The 21032-nt window shown below is 37.8% G+C and overlaps 1 long non-coding RNA gene across 1 annotated transcript in view; it reads right to left on the bottom strand.

Moving 5' to 3' along the window:
• Window positions 1–245: 245 nt before the first annotated feature.
• The window catches only part of LOC122323349, a 59343-nt gene continuing 38556 nt past the window's right edge, over window positions 246–21032 (bottom strand). The window contains exon 3 of the long non-coding RNA XR_006246995.1: window positions 246–537. This is a non-coding gene — a long non-coding RNA (uncharacterized LOC122323349). The remainder of the gene's footprint in view (window positions 538–21032) is intronic.

Here is a 21032-nt window from a genome sequence, read left to right as displayed (position 1 = left end):
TTTCAATTTCATAATGATCCACGTTTTTTAATAACTGGTCTTTTGGACACGAATCACGCAAAGCCTGCACATCTATTAAGATGAACTGAGCCTATAATAAATTATGATTAAAATATAGTAGCGCCACATTTTATTGTAAAACTGGAAGACAGTAATACGCCTAATTACTTGTTATTGGGAAAAATAATGCTGTTTCTTTAAAACAACGTTATTCCCATTACCGCATTTAATATTTCAGATTTTAATGCAACTTCCTCACCACAAGTGTGTGTGAGCATCACCACTGCATTCAATATAAATGTATACATTTAAATAAATTTCAAACAGCATGCAGTTTGCACTGCACTGCCACTTTAATGCATTGAAGTTTTGAAGAAAAGTTTGAGTTTATGTAAATAAGTCGAGATGTGAAGCATTAACTACCAATAGGAGAAGAAACTGCAGTCAGCGTCACACCCACAGAGTTTGCATGCCTGGAACATCAAAGCAGGTGACTTGACAAGACGATGAACACATCTTTGGTGGAAAACATCCCTCCTGAAAAACATCAAGAAGAACAGAACTTTCTTTTTCCTTTCATTTTGCTGGAATACAGCAGGTACAGAAATGTCAGAGAAACCAGCAAGGCAGAGAACATTATGAACTGAGAAAAGATCAAAAGACAAAGCTGAAACGCCTCGACCCTGACAGAGAGTAGGAGGAATGTGAGGGCGAGTGGAGAGAGACAGGTAAATGATGAAGAGCCTGCTGTAAAAATCATTTTCATGAAATATGCACTAACCCCCGGAGGAGTTATGATACCCAGATGAACAGCAGCCTAACACAGTTACTTTGCTGGCTCCGGTGGCCGAGAGGAAAATTCCCATCCTCACTTGAGAAAAAAATAAATAAATAAAATACATGTGGCACATTTTCGAAGCTTTTAAAGTGAAATGTCTAGAAAGTCCAGAAATGAAAAGTGAAGAGTGACCCTAAAAAGTAATGCTCTGTTGCATTGAACAAATAATGTAAACTAAACCTGATTATAAGCCAGCAAAAAATACATTTGTTGAAGCAACCATGCCCTTTTAGCTTGTTTAAACTTTTTTTAATTTTTAATTGGTTATTCAAACTTTAAGGCAACGTGTTTTGCAGACATTATAGAATGGTACTTCTCTCCTGAACATTCTGAAACAAGCAGTTTTAAACCTTGAATATACTGTAAGCATTCCATGAACAATGTATAAAGAATATTTCTAACATAACATTTGAGAACATTATAAAAGAACCAATAACTTTGAGCAATCATTCTATTATTGTTACCGGAAGAACGATTGTTCATAACTTTGCTGTTAGCTGGGGACTTGCTCCTAATTACGTATGGAGCTGGTTATTTAAAAATGCTTTTACAAAACACTTCATTTACACTTTCAGTCCATTTCAGACAAGTCAGTCTGTAACTACATGCCAACTAATTCTGATTAATTCACAACTACATGTCTACTAACTCTCAGAGTTGACTGTTAGGGCAGGTTTAGGGTTAGTAGAACAAGTGTACTTTCTGATAGTCAGTATGTAGTATGTTGTGGACTAATAAAGTGTTAGAAGATATTAAGCAGACAGTCTACTAATACTCTAATGACTGCTAGTTGACATGTAGTTGAATGCCTATGATAAATAAAGCTATAGAGCCCACTATAACAGTACAGACCCACAGCTCTGCACATTTTGCATGTCGCCCTTATCCGACACACTCATTTGAGCTCTTTCCTAATGAGCTGATGATCAGAATCAGGTGCGTAAATTAGGGAGACATGCAAAGCATGCAGAGCTGTGAGTCCCCAGGAATAACCACTGCACTATAATAAGCAACCCTTAAAGATGTAAGACGCACACAACCTCTTTTTCTTTTAATGTCTATTGTTATATTTCAGTTCAGTAATTATTCAGTTTTTATGTCTTAAATAATGAATAAAATAAATCTCAAATTTCAAACAAGATTAATTAACATGCATATACAGGGGTTGGACAATGAAGCTGAAACGCCTTGTTTTAAACCACAATGATTCATTAGTATGATGTAGGGCCTCCTTTGGCAGGGAATACAGCATCAATTTGTCTTGAGAATGACAGATACAAGTCCTGCACAGTGGCCAGAGGGATTTTGAGCCATTCTTCTGAAGTTTTAATTTAATAGCACTATTATTGTTTCTGTATAATGTCCTGATAGCTCTACAAAATTAATTTCCAAATCCAGATTGACAAGAGCTTGAAATGTAAATGTATGCTTTAGTGAATCAAAATCTTAGTAAAAGTAAAAAAAAATGCAGAAAACTGTCATTTGTGATTTAAATCTTTTATTAGTAATGTTTGTAATGTGACGTTTCGACCATAATACCCAATTAGGATTAATCAATAATTGTATTAATAAACATCTTTCATTTTCTCGCTAAAACTAAAGCTAAAATGTTAGAATCGTTATTTAAGAGGGTGATTGACCTCCAGTTTTCTAGGCATTCTATATCTTTATTGGGTTTGGCAGTAAGGGTGATGATCGGTGGTAGTGCTTCCAGTTCAAAACTGTCCTCAAGTACTTTGAGTAAGAAAGGAAATAAATGTTTGTCAAACATCTTATACTTATATTTCTTTTAACAGTATTTCTCAATCCTCTGGCATTTAAAAAAAAAAAAAAGACATAATTAAACAATATAATACCCAAAAATTTGTTATAGAACAAGATGTGAATTAGAACAGAAGAAACCTTACTGGAATAAACATCAGGAATGAGTATAAGTCTTTTTTGTTTACCTATCTTTTTCTCCCCCTCTTTCTTTTGTGTTCCCTTTCAAAAGCTACTCTCAATGCTGCACTCAATAGTGCTAATGAGAACATTCGTTGTGCGACTGGTTGTTGAAGCATGTGTGTCAAACACGGCAAAGTTTGGCTCATATAACCTTGGTTAGGTGACATCATTTCATTATGCACACCTGGAGGTTATAAATAGGCATAAAACGGAAACTTCCTCAGGTCTTTTGTCTTCAAGGACCGCATTGCGTGTGGGTGTGAAAGAAAGAATGATTTAGAAAAGAGGTGCTCTGCACGCTTTCTGCTTTGAGGAAGAACACGCAGTCCTCAGGCTCGAGGGAGAATGTGAGCACTGTGATCTTCTCTCGACCAAAGTGCTTCTTCTGAAAAAAACAGCGAGCCGTCGCTCTCTCAACACATTCCTGTGCATTGCGTGTCGATCTGGCAGAGGCTCGTGAGACAGGTCCACCCCTTTCTTTTGCCCTCTCAGCGGATCGAGAGGCTCTTTTGTCCATTTCTCAAGCACGCTCCAGCGCTTCTTGTGAACAGGCGGAGGAGTCTTCTTCCCTTGCTTCTGCCGAGATGAAGAGTGCCACCTCCGAGCGCACCTCTTGTGATGAGAGGGCGTATGAAGAACTTCTCGAGGTGGTTACTCGTGCAAACAAACACTTACATCAAGCAAGAGACCCCTAAGCACTCAAAGTTGGAGGACAGATTTCTGTCAGGTGGCCGAAAGTAGGGGCATCAACGATGGTCTCTCCTCTTTTTCTCCACGACGAGCTCTCTTGTTCGTGGGGTAAACCGTTTTCATCCTGTGTCTTCATACCATCAATATTGATATATTCCACCATTGTTGATGCGAAGGCACAGGGCTATACAATGATGCCCCAGGTTGAAGAATTGCTTGCAGGCTAACATCTTTGCTGGTGGGAAAAGCTTTTTCGGACAGGGGGTCAGGCTAGTGCTGCCCAGCACAGCATGGCAATTCTGCAGGTGTACCAGGCTGACCTGCTGAAGGACTTGATCACAGATCTATTTCTCTGTGCAACCAAGCAGACGGCCCGTGCCATCGGCTGCTCCATGGCTACCATGGTTTCCACGGAGAGAAACTTGTGGCTCAACCTCAAATGCATCAAGGAGTGGGATCGCAACTTCCTCCTTGATGCCCCTATCTCACCTTCCAGTCTATTTGGCGATGTGGTCAACACTGTTGCCACTAGGTTCCGGGTAGCATTTGTGAGATTATTATTTAAGGGTTGTATGGCATTTGTATGCTTTAGGGGTTGTATGGCATTCATACCAAAGTGCCAGGGGCTTAATTCCCTTTCTATGTTCAGACCCCGATTTCTGACTTTGGGTCCCAGTCTAGGTCCATGTTGTCATTGCAAGATGCTAACGACACTTCCCTCACGGGCTGGGGAGCCGTCTTGGATGGCCGTCCAGCCCAAGGGATTTGGAGAGGTCATCTTCTCGCATGGCACATCAATTGCTTTGAAATGTTGGCTCTATTTCTGGCCCTGAAATATTTCCTCCAGCAGTTGAGAGGCTACCATGCCCTGGTGCGGGTGGACAACACTTCAATAGTCTCTTACATAAATTGCCAGAGCTAGCGCAGCAGGTTCTGCTTTGGGTGCAAGACAAGTTATCCTGTGGGACAGGAATTTACATTCCTAGGCATATGAATGTGAACTTACGTTGCCGCCATTTTGGCTTGCCATGTTCTGATTGATGGGATGTCTGTGGGAAAGCACCCTCTAGTTGCCCACTTCGTTCATGGAGCCAAGCGGTTGAAGCTGCCCATCAGAGCAACCGTCCCGTCATGGGATTTGGCCCTTGTGCTCGAGGGGTTGGCTGACACCCCTTTTGAACTATTAGAATCAGCACCGGCCAGGCTTCTGACTCTAAAGATGGTTTTTCTGCTTCTGATGGTCAGAAGGGATAAACAGCCTGGCACCCTAGCCCGTCAGTGGGACACATGTGCAGTCATCACCAGGACTACGGAGTCCAACAGCTCGCTTCTCTGGCGGCGTGGCAAGTCCCTCATGCCCCTCCACTGTCTGACCATAGCTGGTTTAAGCTGGTCAGCAGGCTGGTTTTAGAGTGGTTTTGTCCACGTTTTCAGCCTGCCAGACTGGGAGACTAGCTAAAAGCAGCTACTTCCAGCTTAAACCAGCTAAGACCACCCAAAGAATACTAGGCTGGTTTAGCATTTTTTTTTCAGCAGGGAAACTTCTATTCCAATTTCATTTTCAACTTCCATTCCATTCACTTGCAGTTTTTTTTTTTTTTTGAAGGCGGTTTAGGAATTTCAGGCAGGGGAATTTTCGATCCAGAGGTATTTGATGTTTCAGTTCCCTTGAACTCGACATCTAGAGATTTCCTCGCATAAGAATGTGTGGAACTCCTAACAGGCCTGTCTTCTTCCATTGCACTCACTGAGAATTGAGAACGAAAAAAGACTTACTTAGATCAGTTATGGAATCATTATCAACCTAAATACCCTTTTACATGCGTCAACAAAATAGAGCTTCAGCACGTTGATGTTACTCAGTCGCCATTTTGGCCGAACCCCATTTCTCATTCAGATTGATTTGATTGATTCCTTCAGAAGCGGAGCAGTATGGCTCGCTGAATCATTGATTCCCTTTTAGTTTAAAAACATGGATTCATAATGAAACGCCGCTGTGTGTTGATCTGAGACACATAACAGTGCAATGCATCTAAAATGTAAATATTCACACTTACCACACCTATATATTCATTTTTAGGTAAAAAAAAAAAAAAAAAATGCAAGCCATTTTTTTTCTTTGTACAAGCCAGTGATAATTCTGATCCTTTCACGTGCATTTGACTGACATTCAAAACTGATATGAAAACGTTTTTGCTGATAAAACCGTGCCATTTCAACATCCTTTTATTCAGATTTGATCAGTTTTGTCAAACCGTAGTTACATAGGATTTGAGCTTTTCAACACCTAAGAGCAACGTTGTATAAACCTACTTTCTCGATATGTGTGATGCTAACATTCAAAAGCATTACTTTTCTACTCTCCCAGCATATTAATATTGTTTTGAAGTCATAACATGATATACTTCTAATAACGCAAAAATTACGCTTAATTAAATTCATTAAAACGCTTTATGTATTGAAACTGTTCCTTTCTTTTGGAAACTGCAATGATATATACTTATTGGTACATATTTCGTGTCTCTCTAAAAAGTACACCCAAGTATGTTTATGCCATGAGACCAGGTTTTTCACTTCAAACATTTCTGCCTTTATTCTACCAGCACAATTCTGTGCCGTTTACCTCGCTCGTTACACTTAGACTCGTGCGTGTCCTTTCATTAAGTCTGTTTTTTCAGTACGTATCCTCTGAACCCAAAGAGACACACATTTCTCTGAGCTTGCTTCTCTTCCTTTCTTTATGAGCACAGGTGTGACAACTATCACTTTCACCATCACCTGCAGAGCTGAGTCGTGCCATTCACCACGCACACAAACGCAGGCTTTATTCATACAAATCAGCTCCTTTAAACGCAGGTCAGTGTCAGCTAAAGAAGCAAACCCAAGATTTTGAGGTAGTCTCAGCTATAATTCATACATCAGTCAGGGCAAAGAGAGACATTGTGTAGGGTTTTCACACTACCTTCACACATTCCCAACAGTTAATTTATAGTCGAGTCTTGCCTTGACTGTAAATGTCTGTTTACCTCACATCTGCTCTGTGAAATTATATTTATTTACAGTACAGTATTTTTATTTTTTGTTTGACACAGTTTTTATATACCTTACTTCACGTTTCATGTCCTCTAAGTGGCGCTAAAACACAGGTTAAACTCATGAACCATTGCACATTTTTATTATGTTGACATAAATAAGTAGGTAAACCACCCCATTGTACAATTACAGTACAGTCTAAGACATGAAGTTTATAATCGAGATCACATTTACAGATCATTTCATGAAAAAGAGAAAAAATGCCCAGGTTGTTCATTATATCTCTAATTTGTCATTTTGATTAGGGCAGATTATTATGATTACATACTATAGTTACCATGGTGAAAAATCCATTTTATGATAAAAGAAAAAAGTTCATTTAATGATAAAGAAACATATTTCCTTCTCATACAATGTGAACGCCTATTAGAAAAACAGAGGACCTAATACTGAGCCTTGTGACACTCCATACTACTCCTGAATTATTCAAACAAAAAACAGTTAATGATAGGTGCAGCAGGTTTCCTTTTCACTCTGAATCCCTATAATTTCATCACAGAACCAAAAAATAACTTCATTATATACCTTATGCTGAAGGAAAACTGCAGAACCATACCATGAGAGGTGGTGACAGTCTTTTTAGCAGCCAGATACATCATAAAAAAATAGTCCAACATCCTAGTTTTCTCTGAGCAGCAACTGGGACATCTAAAAAATGCAATGATGATAACCTACTTCTTAATTACTGTAGGAGGTGGAGAAATCCTACATTCGTTCACACTTAAAACAATCCTCAAAAACCTACTTACGTGCATCACAAAAGCCAGCTGCTCAGTCCGCAAGATTTCATTCTGTGGTGGTTATAAAGTTGTGTGTGAATGTAAAACCTACTAAATCTGAAATGACATTAGGTTTGAATGGCTGTGGTTGTACAGTATGCTGTGTGCATTGCTGTAAATAGAGCTGCTTGAGTGACTTAAAGAAGATGTAAGACAGAATGGCCCTAGACTGACGTTTTCTGATATCCAGAGTTGAATGGATGATATGGACATGATGGAGTTAACCAGGTAATGATGTGAGAGTTTAGAAACAGGTGGCATAGTGACAAAAGGCTTATGCAAGTAAAAAAGAAAATGGAGAACATCTATTAAACATCTATTTTAGCTGATATTTTCTGCAATGTGAGTTGATTATATTAAGTGTCATGTACATTCATTGTAGTACTATTCCTTAGTTAAATACATATCCATGAATTACTACAATTACAAATTGATTTAATAAGGTATATTTAAATATTACCTTCATACCAGTGGTGCCATCACAACATAAAACCCCATAATGACTTTCAAACACTTTCAAACGAGCATATCCTTTTTTTTTAATCTGTCCTGGCTTTTCCAAGTTTGGTAATTCTTATGGATAGCGGCCATAATTTTGAAGCTCTGTGAATCGGATATACTAACCTATAAAACTAACCTTGGTAATCTATGAAAATATGATCTTTTGTTTCTGCTTTTGTAATGCCATTCTTTTTATGTAAGTTTACAATGTGAGTTTACAGCAAAACACCACCCTCCATTGATAGTTTTCACGTGGCGTCTCACACATGCCCACCTGGAGAGTGAAACAAAGCTTTACTCCACTGACCATCAGTTATTTTTACGCAGTCTATGTAGCTATGCATCATTAATATTACCGCTTTAAAAATACAGTGTTATTACAACATTTTTTTCACACCGTTTAGCAAACAGTGCTTAATATGGATTGCTAACATGCATTTCTTTCACATACCTTTGTTTTATTATTTTGAGAGGTGATCCAAATATTAGCAGAAAGTAAACAGGTCTGTGTTACAGTTTTCAGCCTCGATATCTTCGAGCCGGTCACGTGACCGAAAACTATGAATTCGATATTCAGTTTACCCCAAATAACATACCAATAACGTATCATTTTAAAATGAAAAGAACCAACATTTATTGCGGAAAGCATTGTTATTTTACTCAAAGGGAAAAGCCTGACCCTTTTTCCTTGAATAAAGCAATGCCAGATGCAAACCAAAAACAGAAACACTCAGCCAGAGGAAGTGTGTATGAGGGATTGGAATGGAAAAAGCGTAAAAAACCCTGTTAACCTTCACCGGACTGCCGGCTGCACTATGATAAGATGCTTCTTGACAGCTTGAAAGAGATGGCTTTATTCACACAGTTCATTTACGGAAAACAAATTCTCAAGGTAAGAGTTTTACACAATATTGCAGTTTAGAGAAACGTAATTGCCATTTTTTTACAGTGCATATGTTTTAGCCATATTGTGGGTTTCTCAATTGATGGAAGCATGTCTGATTCATCTTCGTTGCTAGTGGGATTCAGCACAGACCACAGTGTTGACTCATCAGTCCTTGCCTGCAGCGGCGTCTCTCCGTGACACTTGCGTTACCAGGGTTTATGTTTCAAAGATTGCTACTACGCTGCATGCAGTTTTCTGCTGGTAGCTGTTCGGAGGACGTGAAGCATGCAGTTGCCTTAAGAAAATATTTAGTACTACTCACTCTGTCCTCCTGCCATTTTAGAATAATCAACCAACACAAATTACGGCATGGGAATTATGCGTAAGACGCTATTGACTTCACATGCGTGCTGCACAATTGCTGGCTTCTTTTTCCTCGATATCTGGTCCATTGAAGAATAACGTGTCCTTACCCCAGGGGCTTGATGCGAAGGCTTAATTACTGCCTGCAGATATTGAGACTGACATTTTAAATATAAGATATAAGGTTTATTGCTCTGTGAAAGCAGCATTGGAATATGTCACGGCGTTGATGTTTTCCTCCTGGCTCAAACAGCTTAAAACGTATCAAAAACTATTTGTTATGTCAATGTAGTTTTGAGTGACAGCAACACTTCCTTGAGCCAGCTAACTGCCTTGTTGACTTAGGGTTCAGCTTGTCACGAATCAGTGTTTCTGACAGACTTTGCCTCCTCTTAGAGGAATTATCAATCAAGAAGGTCCAGCAGAAGGTCAGCTGTGTCAGGACCAATTAGACGGTACCTTCATGTTTCCATAGCCCTGTGAAAGAGACGAAATAGGACGTGGCATGCCGGAACCTTGCTGGTGTGGCTTAAGTCTTGCTATCACGCTTATTTGCATAATTGCAATGAGGATATTTAGCATTTTCATTAGGTTTCAGTGTGTACTGTACGATTTTAATGCTTGTTATAATTGCATTGTGTTCATTGTGCCATTTAATAACGAAAGTCAAGGCTGCTGTAACTAGAGCTGTGACAAAACTTGTATCCTTATAGTTAATTCTCATGAAAACATTCTCACATTTGAGTGAATATATATATATATATATATATATATATATATATATATATATATATATATATATATATACAGTGAGTATAAATGGATTTAATACAGACTACCCTATTTAGCCTTTCAAATTTGAACTGTTGTTATTATTATTATATCATATATGCCATTTAATAATTTAATAATGAAAGTGAAGACCAGGGCTGTGGAAAAAAAGCATATGAAAATATGTCCAGGTCACATTTGTTTCTCACACATTTTATTATTATTAAATATTAATGAGAAATCCGTCAATCAATCAATAGTTTCCCTAAAGCAAAAGAAACCGATTGGTTGAATGAAATTTTATTTCATCTTTTTCAGATACTTTAGATGAATGCAGTTAGCATTATCCATTGGCTATTGCTAGATTCTCATTACTATAATTTAAATTAATAAATCAAAACAAATCCTATATAAGCATTATATGATAACAAATACAATACAGCGTTCTTGTCAGATCATGTACATTCAGCCGAGTTATTTTGATTATAATTCAGTTTGATAACTGCATATATTAGGTATATTTAGGTGCATTTTGGCACTGAACGCATGAAAACCTTTTATAGTACATCATTTCAGTATCTCCTAAAGCCTATAGAGTCTATAACGAGGAAGGAGAAAAAAATCAATGATATGTGTTTGTACAGAAAGCCTCGCTCTGATACAGTTTACAGTGTTGTGTTCATGAATCATATTAAAATGAAACTTAGATTTTCCATTTGCTTTACAGAACTCGTACTGAATTCATTCAACTTTCTTTCAGGGAGAAAAGAAGAAGAAAAAAGACAATTGTAACACCTTTATGAATCTTTTTTTTTCTTTAGCGTTAGTCCACATCCAGTCATCCTGTTGATGTTTGATCATCACAGGTGAAGTGTATAAAAAAAAATGTATTGCAGCTTTTACCAATGAAATTGCCATCCTTAACACTAATGTCACTGCTAATGATAAAACATCGTCCGGGTATTGGTCTGACATTTAACAGTCCGCGTGGTGAATCACATGCCTAATGACGTATGTTTGAATCTAGTCAAACTTTCCCAATTTCTTTATGAATCAACGTTCCTTTCCTTATCCTTGTCCTTTAAAAAAAGTACATTTTTAAGGTGTTTTTGCCTGTTACCCAGAGAAGAACAAGAAATGGTTGAGATTCTGTGACTTGCTATGTGCAGCAATGAGGAGGACTGAACTCTAAATGTCAATTTCAATATGAATACATGAATAGATTTAAAAAAATGCATAAATAAAATAACATATGAAGATCATATGCATGACAGACGAAAGACTATGAAAAAGATTAGAGACACGCGGCGACACAGAACTTGCTGATTTGTTTTTTTAAGCATGTTTTATTTATAAGATCGTGCAACCGACACATTTTCATCAACCTGATTTTTTTTTTTTTTTTTCGGGGATAGAAACAGCGAATGCAAAATATTCCCATATTTTGCATTCGCTGTTTCTATCCCTGAAAAAAAAAAAAAATCAGGTTGATGAAAATGTGTTGGTTTAACTTACAATAAATTGTAGGCAGCAGTTCTTAAAGGCAAGTTTTAGACCCTTTAAAATGTTGAGTATGACACTATTATGAAATATTATGAAACACAAAACAACATGCATTTAATTGCATTTAAATAAAAATAAAACGTGCATGCATCATTGACGCATTTAATGTACAATGAGCTGAAACAACCCGCTGATGTACATCATACACACCATAAACTTTAGTTACAGCCTAAATATATTTCTCATTTACAATAAACACTACCAATGTGGACTTGACCTCTAACCTCAAGCGCTATGATCACGTTATTCCAATCATTTGAGTCATTTTGAGTTATTAACTTACGATCTGTGGCAGTCAGATCAGTCTAATTCATGAATTAATCATTCCTTGTGATTTGTGAGTCAGTTTAATGCAAAAAAAAGAAAAAGAACTGGGTCAATAAAGTTGAACTGAACTACATTTCATCATCTGCTTGGCCGAAATATCCGCATTTGTAAACTAACCTTATGCATCCATACATGAAAAGAATATAATCCTATTTTATCAACACTAAATAAATCTGATACTGTAACCTCTATATTAACTAATTTAGCATTGTCAATATATATAGCAGTCAATATCGCTTTCAAAGTGGCCATTATTACATTGATGCGCTTTGAAAGTCAATGCAGCTGAAACAAGTGCCTCCCGTTCCCTTTAATGAGCCTCCTGAGCTCGTTTAATGAGATGTTCACAGAAATATCTCTATGGATATCGACGCGTATTCTGTGAGTGGCATCCACGCAAACTGACGAAACACAAAAAGCGCTCGTGTTTATAAACAAAGCAAAATCGAAACGTTAGGTACAAGCATTGAATGACTGCACTATATAATAGATAGAGATCGCTGCGGATTAATAAACGCATTTGATACGAAGCTCTTGTTGAAATCTTTAGCAATAATCTCTCTGTAGCACAGTTCATTGATTTCAGGTAAAAAAAAAAAAAAAAGACAAGAAAAAAGCAAGAGACTGAGTTCCCCCAGCATTCGAAAAGCATAAAGTACTTTTATGTAACATTAATTACCGAGTTTTCCTTTTACTTTTGGATGACGCCCACAGAAGTTTTTTTCTCTTCAGAAAATGACACCTGTGCTGTATGAGGTTGAAAGACTAACGAACAGGTTGTCTTGCTAATGAAATCTGCATACCATGAATAGTCATTCCCAGATGCCCTTATTATCAGTTTTATATATATATATATTAATGAAAGGATCTCTGTGAGGTGAGCCGATGCGATCACAGTCTGCTAACTAATCAATCCTCTAGCTTCTAACTCTTTGAAACACTTCTCAGATCCACATACTATTTGGCCAAGGAGATAAAGGCAATGATTCAGTAACATTATACTGATAGTCCACTTTTTAAATGAACTATAAGTAATACAGTGTAGTTACTGTACCTATGGATATACTAGATAATGTAGGTAACTACGGTTAAAGGTTACTACCTAGTTATCACTCAGCGCAATTACTATAACAAGTACACGAGGAACAGGACTTAAAAATAAAGTACTATTGATAACTACTGTTTATGTACTGTTTATGTCACTTTATTAAACCAACAGCAAACACGAACGCACTAAAGATTAAGCCATTTGTGGCCCAGTAACGTAATGCAACATATTTCCTAAAATCGATAACATTCTTACAATTTCATTTCTAGTTTCCCAAAGAAATAGCAAAAGGGCTTTGATTGATATACTGTCGGTGTTTAGGTAAAAGAAAGGCCGTTGCGTATATTCACTGGCCATACGCTCTGTGTGATTGGTAACAACAAAAGAATGAGCGAATTAAATATTTATACCAATCTGACTTGTGTATAGCCTCAAGTAAGTTGACGCTGAGTGTATTTTCCCCTTTATCCATTTTAAAAGCAATTACGCCTCCATACAGCATCAGCGCGCGGCCACTGCTAGCAGCTTCCAACATTTCCATTTCATTTCAGCGAACTTTGAAAATGAGCTCTGAAAAAAGGTACGATATTTTCGCCAGTTCCCCTTTGGGAGAAGCAAACGAACAGTGTTTTGATTAATAATAATAATAGTGTTTTCCTGAACAATAACCTTAATTATTAATTACCCCATCAGCCATCAACCAACCTAATGGATTTTAGCAAGCCTGCCGTGTCGAGACCAAACGATGCTGTCGGCTGAACTGTGTAGCCCAGAGAGGGAGAGCGCCCTCGAGATGTGAATAGCACGCGGTTGGCCTCTGGCTCACCTGTCAGAGGCGTTATCTCCTGCTGTGACATTACGCGGTTTTCACTGCGAGCAAAAGAGTAATCCGTCAAACAAAGGCTATGTAGATGAGGTCTTTTGCCCACGTCGAGCTGTTTCGACGTTTTAAGATATACAGCTGTGTCGTAAATTATAAGCCATGCTGCTAAACACGGCGTCTTTTGTGAAGATGGCATACGAATGCGATTTCCTGCTGTTTGGGTAGATTTATATGTAGTTGCTGGAGTATTCTGGAATGCGTTTTCTAAAAGCGTTTACTATAGACACGAAATTCATGTTGCTACCAACATGGCTCTCGGATTCTATTTCAAAAGCGGTTTGAATGAGCATTCGCAAACAGCAACGTAAATTTAGTGGGTGGAACTACAGCAGTTGTTGGTATATCAATAGCATGCGTGCAAAAAGCACGCGAGCCGACATGCAGCGCATTCTACAGTATATATTTAGTTCGATTGAAACAATTCGGCTGACTGTATTGAAATGCTACATATATACAAGAGAACTGTATGCCAAAGAAATAACTGAAAATGTTTTTGTGACTAACTATAATAGTCTAACATCAAATTTAACCTTGAAACTGGCATGATGGGTTCGGAGAACATGAGAAAGAGGATCTATTTGCTGCTTTGAGTCAAAAGATATAAGATAATCCACTTAGAAACAATACATAGCGCAGGAGAAAAAAAAATGTGACCATAAAATCAAGACAGAACAGTAAACTGAATAAACCCTGAACTGAACTGAAACAGTGACCGGATCAATTAATTAGTAGAACTACTTCATTACCTGGACATAACGCACATCTGATGTGGTCCAAAGAACAGACGTTTGGGAAACAGTCAGGACTAGTTGGTAGATTTCAAGATGCATTGTGCTATATTGTTAAGCAGATCATTTTGCGGAAATGCATGCCTCGATGGTTACTAATTTTGTTGCATTTGAACATATTAAGCTAACCATTGGATAGTTTTAGTAATCCATAACCCCAAAATTTGGTAAAATTCACAACTCTAGCTTCAGTGAACATCACTAATAAGCCTTTCAACTCAGTAAAGATTTTATGAGGTATATTGCAAAGAACATCAGAGGTCCGTCGTAGGACTTGTGTCCTGAATTCTAATGCTAAAAGAAGAGATGAAAGAAAAGTTTCTTTTTAGATGTCTCATTTTATAAAAAACATTTTGATAGTATCATCTGCATTAACGCTGCTATTTATGCAATATAAATTGTAACGCAAGTAAAAGGGTAATTTACTCTTAACTTGAACGGAACTATGACAAGCTGCTACTGAATCATCTTTGGCTCAAACGGGCTGTTCTTTGAAGAGAGTGTGATGCAAATTTAAAGAATTCATCTTGGCAATGTTCTCGGCACCCTGCATAATTAGGTCCGGTTTCTCTCTTGTTCTTGAGAGAACCTTAGAAAAAGGCTCTGCATTGGTGTACAAAGACAATCAATATTTTATACTCATCTAATGTTCAGTCCTGAAAACTCAAACTGTGAATACCGCGAATTGTTCCGAGATCAAGAAAATAATTGTTTATTTCTGGCTCTGTGCAGGATGCGTGTGCAGTTATTTATTAATAAACCTGTAGAAAACAGGATTTCCGTGTGTTACCTTTCCTGTACAAAGCCGCTAGTCGGAGGAGCTGATTTGGGATAGGGAACACTTATTCATTCTTAACTCTTTTACATCAATAAATTCCCAATACATGTATTGCTGCCAATAATTAGTTAAACTGTACAAACTATTAGAAGGTTTGGAACAAGTGAGTCTCAGATTCTATCAGTGTTCCTAATAAATTAACAACCAAAGCTATTAAAAGAGGAACGCAATGAAATCGGTCGACTACAGCATTATCAGAGGCTTCTGGAAGTTAAATATTGATTATCTGCATTGTTTTCAGGAAGGCAGTTTTACAACGCTGTTTAGTTCAGACTAAAACTCTCGACCAGGGGCGAAAGTACCGCATCATAAATGACATTTATGAAACGTCACAGAGAATGACTATAGATACAGTTAGATTTGAGGTGACATGCCTTAGAGAGGCTTTTCTAGAAAAAATACCAGAGAAATGAGTCCTGGAGTAGGGTTATGAACCTCTGGAGGGGTGATGTCGTCATTGTGAAAGCACTGAATGAATGTTCAGAGCTCAAGGTCAAAGTTCAGTGCAAACAGGGCAAATGTTCCTAACCTACGGTCTGGTTCAAATATACTTGGACACTGACAAAATTTTCATAATTTTGGCACTTTATCCCACAAGAACATTATAAAAAAAATAAACAATCAAGAGGAAACGGAAGTTCAGACTTAATTCAAGGAGTTGAACAAAAATATAACAGAAAATCGTTAGGAATTACAACCAATTTTAGACACTGTGCTTCCTTTGAAGATTGCCTTAAGTCTGGAGCTCGTGAACATTGGGGTTGAGATTGGCTTGGCCACCTCAGAATATTCCACTGTTTATCTTCAAAAGCTCCTGAGTTGCTTTTGCTGTATGTTTCAGTTCATCATCCATTTGTTTATTTTCCTCTACACTTCAGAATTAATTACATCTTCTATCTCATCATCAGTAAACAGCAGTATCCTAGAGTCAGTGAAAGCCAAGCTCATCATCACACTGCTCCACAATGTTTTACAGGTTACGTCGTATGCTTTAGTTCCAAGCTTTTACCTCACTTTTTTTGTCTTCCCATCATTCTGGTACAGGTCATAATTTCAGCCATTCAAAGAAGGTTTTTCCAGAAGTGGTCTGGCTTTTTATAGATGTTTTAAGGTATAATCTGGCCTTGCATGCGCCTTGCGGTGAAGCCTCTCCAGTTGCTCTGCTGAAGTCTTCTCTTGATTGTGGACTTTGACCTCCTGGAGAGAGTTCTTCTCTTGGCTGAATGCTCTGAAAGGGGTTTTCTTTACCACAGAGAGGATTCTCAGATCATCACCACTGTTGTTCTCAACGGACATCCAGGCCTGTTTATGTTGCCGAGCTCATGTTGATTTGGCTAGTCCTAATGTCTCTGCTAGCTTTCTGATGGATTCGTTTTGTTTTTGAAGTCTAACAGTTGTCTGTTTCACTGGGATAGAGTCGCATTATTTGATGTGGGTTTACAGCAACAGCTTCCAAATGCAAATGACACACTTAGAATCTACTCCAGACTTTTCACCTTCTTCACTGATGTAGGAATAACATCAGAACAGCCCATGCCTGTCCACGAAATGGCTTTTATTGTGGGATTACTCATAGACCCTTGAAAAAAGGGGGAGGTTCATAACCTATAGAATTTTTCCATTTTTTTGATGAAAATACTCAAATGAATGCTCAGATCGTGCACATTAAGCCCATATTCATTATGTAAACAGTAACTTGAAAAAATTTTTGGTCAGCAGCTAAAATAATGTAAATTGTGCCTGTCTCCAAATATATATGGATTTATATGGAAGCAATAACAAGCCTGTGCAATTCAGTGATCTACCTCAAGAGAGCAAGGGATGTCAAGCCACTGGGGTCATTATTTATTTATTGTCAGATGCCTTGCAATATAATTGACGCTGGAAGTTCCTGTAGCTCAGCTGGTACGGCACTGACACCAAAGAGACCCAGGGTCATGAGTTTGATATGTGGAGGGGGGTTATATACATTGGGGAATATAGCCTTCTCCTGAACATGGTCGTGATGTATGTGAATACAAATGGTAGTAATTGGGAATCCTAAATAGAGCAGCCATTCTCAGTTCCATACTGCTGTGTACTGGTGCTCCAGCATAACATGCAAACTTCGGTTAGTTAGATCTGCGGTTCCCAATTCCAGTCCTCGCATACCACCGCTCTGCATATTTTGCATGTTACTCTTAGTTAAAAAACCTGATTGCATGATTCAGTGCTCTTTCAATGGAACTTATATGTTCTCTTCAAACTGGAATTATGGTGGAATATCCTTAATTTTGACTTCACAGGGCACTTATGTTCGAGTAGAACTTATGTTTGATCGATAAGACAAACATACAAAATGTTTGAGTTACAGTAGGTTATCAAAAAACAGCAGCCAATCAGCATAAAAGACGCATTATGTTTTATTTTATTCATTTATATATTGTTGCCAGCCCATAAGCCAGCCCAGGTGCTTAATAAACCTTTGTCAACATGACAAATAGATTTGTAACATTCGCTTTAATGCATATACTGGTGCACTCTGTGAAAAATGGTTGCCTGAAAGCATTTCATTGCAGTTGCATAAAGGTTAGAGAGTTAATGTTTTCAATGGAGAATGCTGATAACAGAACTACTATATGAAATGACAGAGAAAAAAGATGCATCATGCTTTTAAATTTTAAACTAAAACTGCCAACGAGATAGCGACAAGTCACTATCTTAGTGAGTTACTGAATCATCCATTCGACAGATTAGTTCAAATCCACAGATTCATTCAGAATTAATTGGAATTATTTTCATATTGGCTAAGCAAAAAAATAGAATTAATCGGCACTGTTGTGTATAAAATGTATGCTACACAATAATAACCTTTTTATTACGCTTCGGTCACACTTTATATTAGGTGGCCTTAACTACTATGTACTTACAATGTATGAAATAATGTTTTGTATTGCCTGGATTTGATAAAACTAATATCACAAATTATACTTTGACAGAGCACCTGACTACAGTAACAGAGAAAGTGACACAGGGTCTTACTAAATGCCCCATTACTTTGATTGGACATGGGAGGTCAGTCTAATTAAACCGTGTTTCAGATAGTCACACTCCTATTTAAAGAGCCATATAACCACATTAGAAATGCAGGGGGGAAACACAGTCTGGTAATTATCATCTCTAGTGCTAAAAGAGCCATATTTCACCAGCAGCCAGCCTAGAGTCACTATAACGGCGTATTTGGTGAGTGATTCATCTTTGACTCAGGTGTGCTAATGACTTTCATTTAGCAGTAAGCAAGTATGGAGATTGCATTGAGCTCACAGCTCTTATTGGTGGGGGATGTGAGTGGCCAGACCTTCCTTTAATATAAACAACCACTTAATTGCAGTTCACTACAGTATATCTAGCGGGATTTGTAAAAAGCTTTTAAAGGAGGCCTAATTGTAATTACACTCAGAAATATGAATTTGGGAAACATGCCCAGGTTCTTTTTTATAATGTGTGAATGTTTGTCGGAGTCTCGTGGAAGAGGGCTTATTAGAGAAAAGAAAAGTGGTTTGTTTGTGAGCACGGGCAGCCCATACATTGCATTTTCCTGGTTTGGTTCTATCTTATTCTTTAAAGCATACTCAAGGAAAGCACACAAGTGAACTATGATGCTTTACGTCAATGCTTTGCAACACCAGCATATTTAAAAAGAGTTTTAAATATAGCAAAAGCACGTATATACATATTTTTATTTCTTCTGCATGGTAATCCTTCATCAGTTTGGTAATGCTGGTGGTTAGCTGGTTAGAGCCGTTAAGAGATTGGACGATTACGTCTAAATAATCGTCTAGCTTTCTACTTAAACCAGCTAAGACCAGCCAAACAGCCTAAACTGGTTTTAGCTGGTGGGGCTATCATTGTGTAGAGTATTTTACAAAAGTTTTAAGTAAATCCTGGCCATTATGCGTCCTGGGAAAAGGCACGTATGGCCACCCAATTTTAAATGTCTTTCTAGAAATATTTCACAATCCTAAAAAAGCCAAGCATTATTCATCCGGCACACTTCATGTCGTGTTAATGCACTGGGCAAGTAGCTCTGTCACAGATGAGAGATAATCCTACTGATGGTGTCCTGCACCTCTGCCAGGCTTTACTGCCAGTACCATGCAGATACATACACCTCTTGAGTGGGCCACCATCTGGAGACCACGGAGAGACAATCCAGAATGAGCATGCATCGGCAGATAAAGTAATAAGGAGATATTGCACGAGAAAGGTATCTCACCTACATCGCAAAAACCATCGGCAAGATAATTTACACTTCATCACTCTTTTCCTCCGAATGTTCGTTATGCTTAAAGGATAGAGAAAAGTCTTGAATAAAAATGTGATGTGAAGTCAAAAATGCATTTTGGGTCGGGGGTGATGTCTAGATATCAAGTCATGTACCTTATTGGATCTTACAAAACTGAAAGAGAGAAAGAGAGATGTGTGAGCTTTCCAGGTCTGTCTTTTGAGCCAGCAGACACAAGTAGTGCACAGAAAAACAGATGGATCTGAGATGAGCAAGACGTCAAAACAGATTTGCCACACTTTTGACTTTCTCACACAATCTGGCTGCAGATAACACAGCAGGTCAAGTGTGTGTGTGTGTTGTCTAAGCCCGACCAAAACATATTAAAACATACATACATGTCAATAAAGCATTAATGATATATATATATATATATTATATATGTGCATGTGAACAGACAGATATAGTAGAGATACAGTGGTGGGCAAAAATGTTTAGCGCTTTTTCTTCATTGTTTAAATAGACAATATATAGATATTGGATGGATGGATGGACTTTGAGTTATGTAATCTGGCGAGTACACCACTATTAATTTGTACTTTACTGTAAATATTGTGAATAGCACGTCTCCCACTACAAAGGCTGCAGGGATTGGGTGTCTGTTTTCTTTATTGCTTTTTTCCTGTTTTTGCTTTAGACGGGGAGTCAGGGAGGACTGCTGTCATTCGTTTCTTTTTCTTTCACATAGGGTATAGTAGTGAAATGTTTTGTTTTGTTATTTTGGCTTTGTCCAACAATAAATAGACAGATACAGATATAGACATGAAGGCAGGCGGACAGACGGAGAAACAGATCTTTGTAGCATAAGCAATTATTGAGCTAGTCATGGTAAAAATGGTCAAAGAAAAATTCTCTGAAAGAAAGACTCTAGGTAGAAATTAAGTGTTTCGTATGCATGCATTTGAAAAGTGGCCAACATCAACTAAGTGCCATTTAAAAGCAAATCTTATTGTGGGTTTATTTATCTCGTCTTATTCTGCAGTCATTAGCGCTCGCATATAATGCTCTCCAGAATACATTTATTGATTATTTCTGAGAAACCCCAAGACCAAAGCTCGCTGCCGAGACCATTTCTCTGTGGGTAAAAACAAACCTAAGTGCATTATAGTTAAAAATAAGCCTGCGACATTAGAGACAACCTTGATTCTTGCCAGAGACTGCGGGCGCTTTCCAGTCAATACGTAGATATACAAGATCTATAAAAATAAGACTGGATTTTTAGATTAGCAAAAGAATATGAAATGTGAGAGATGTGCTTATTAAGCATTGCTAGTACATGTTGCTAAGGTGTGAGTGGTTGCTAGAGGTTTTCTGGATGGTTGCCTAATGGTTGAAGTCAAGGAAATCCACCCCCAATTCATCATGATATTCTGTATGTCTGAAGTCCCTGCTTCTG

Source organism: Puntigrus tetrazona, chromosome 19 (genome assembly GCF_018831695.1).
Source record: "Puntigrus tetrazona isolate hp1 chromosome 19, ASM1883169v1, whole genome shotgun sequence".
NCBI classification, from domain to species: domain Eukaryota; kingdom Metazoa; phylum Chordata; class Actinopteri; order Cypriniformes; family Cyprinidae; genus Puntigrus; species Puntigrus tetrazona.
Note: the sequence above shows the minus strand (reverse complement) of the source record. Positions and strands in the feature narration are given on the sequence as shown.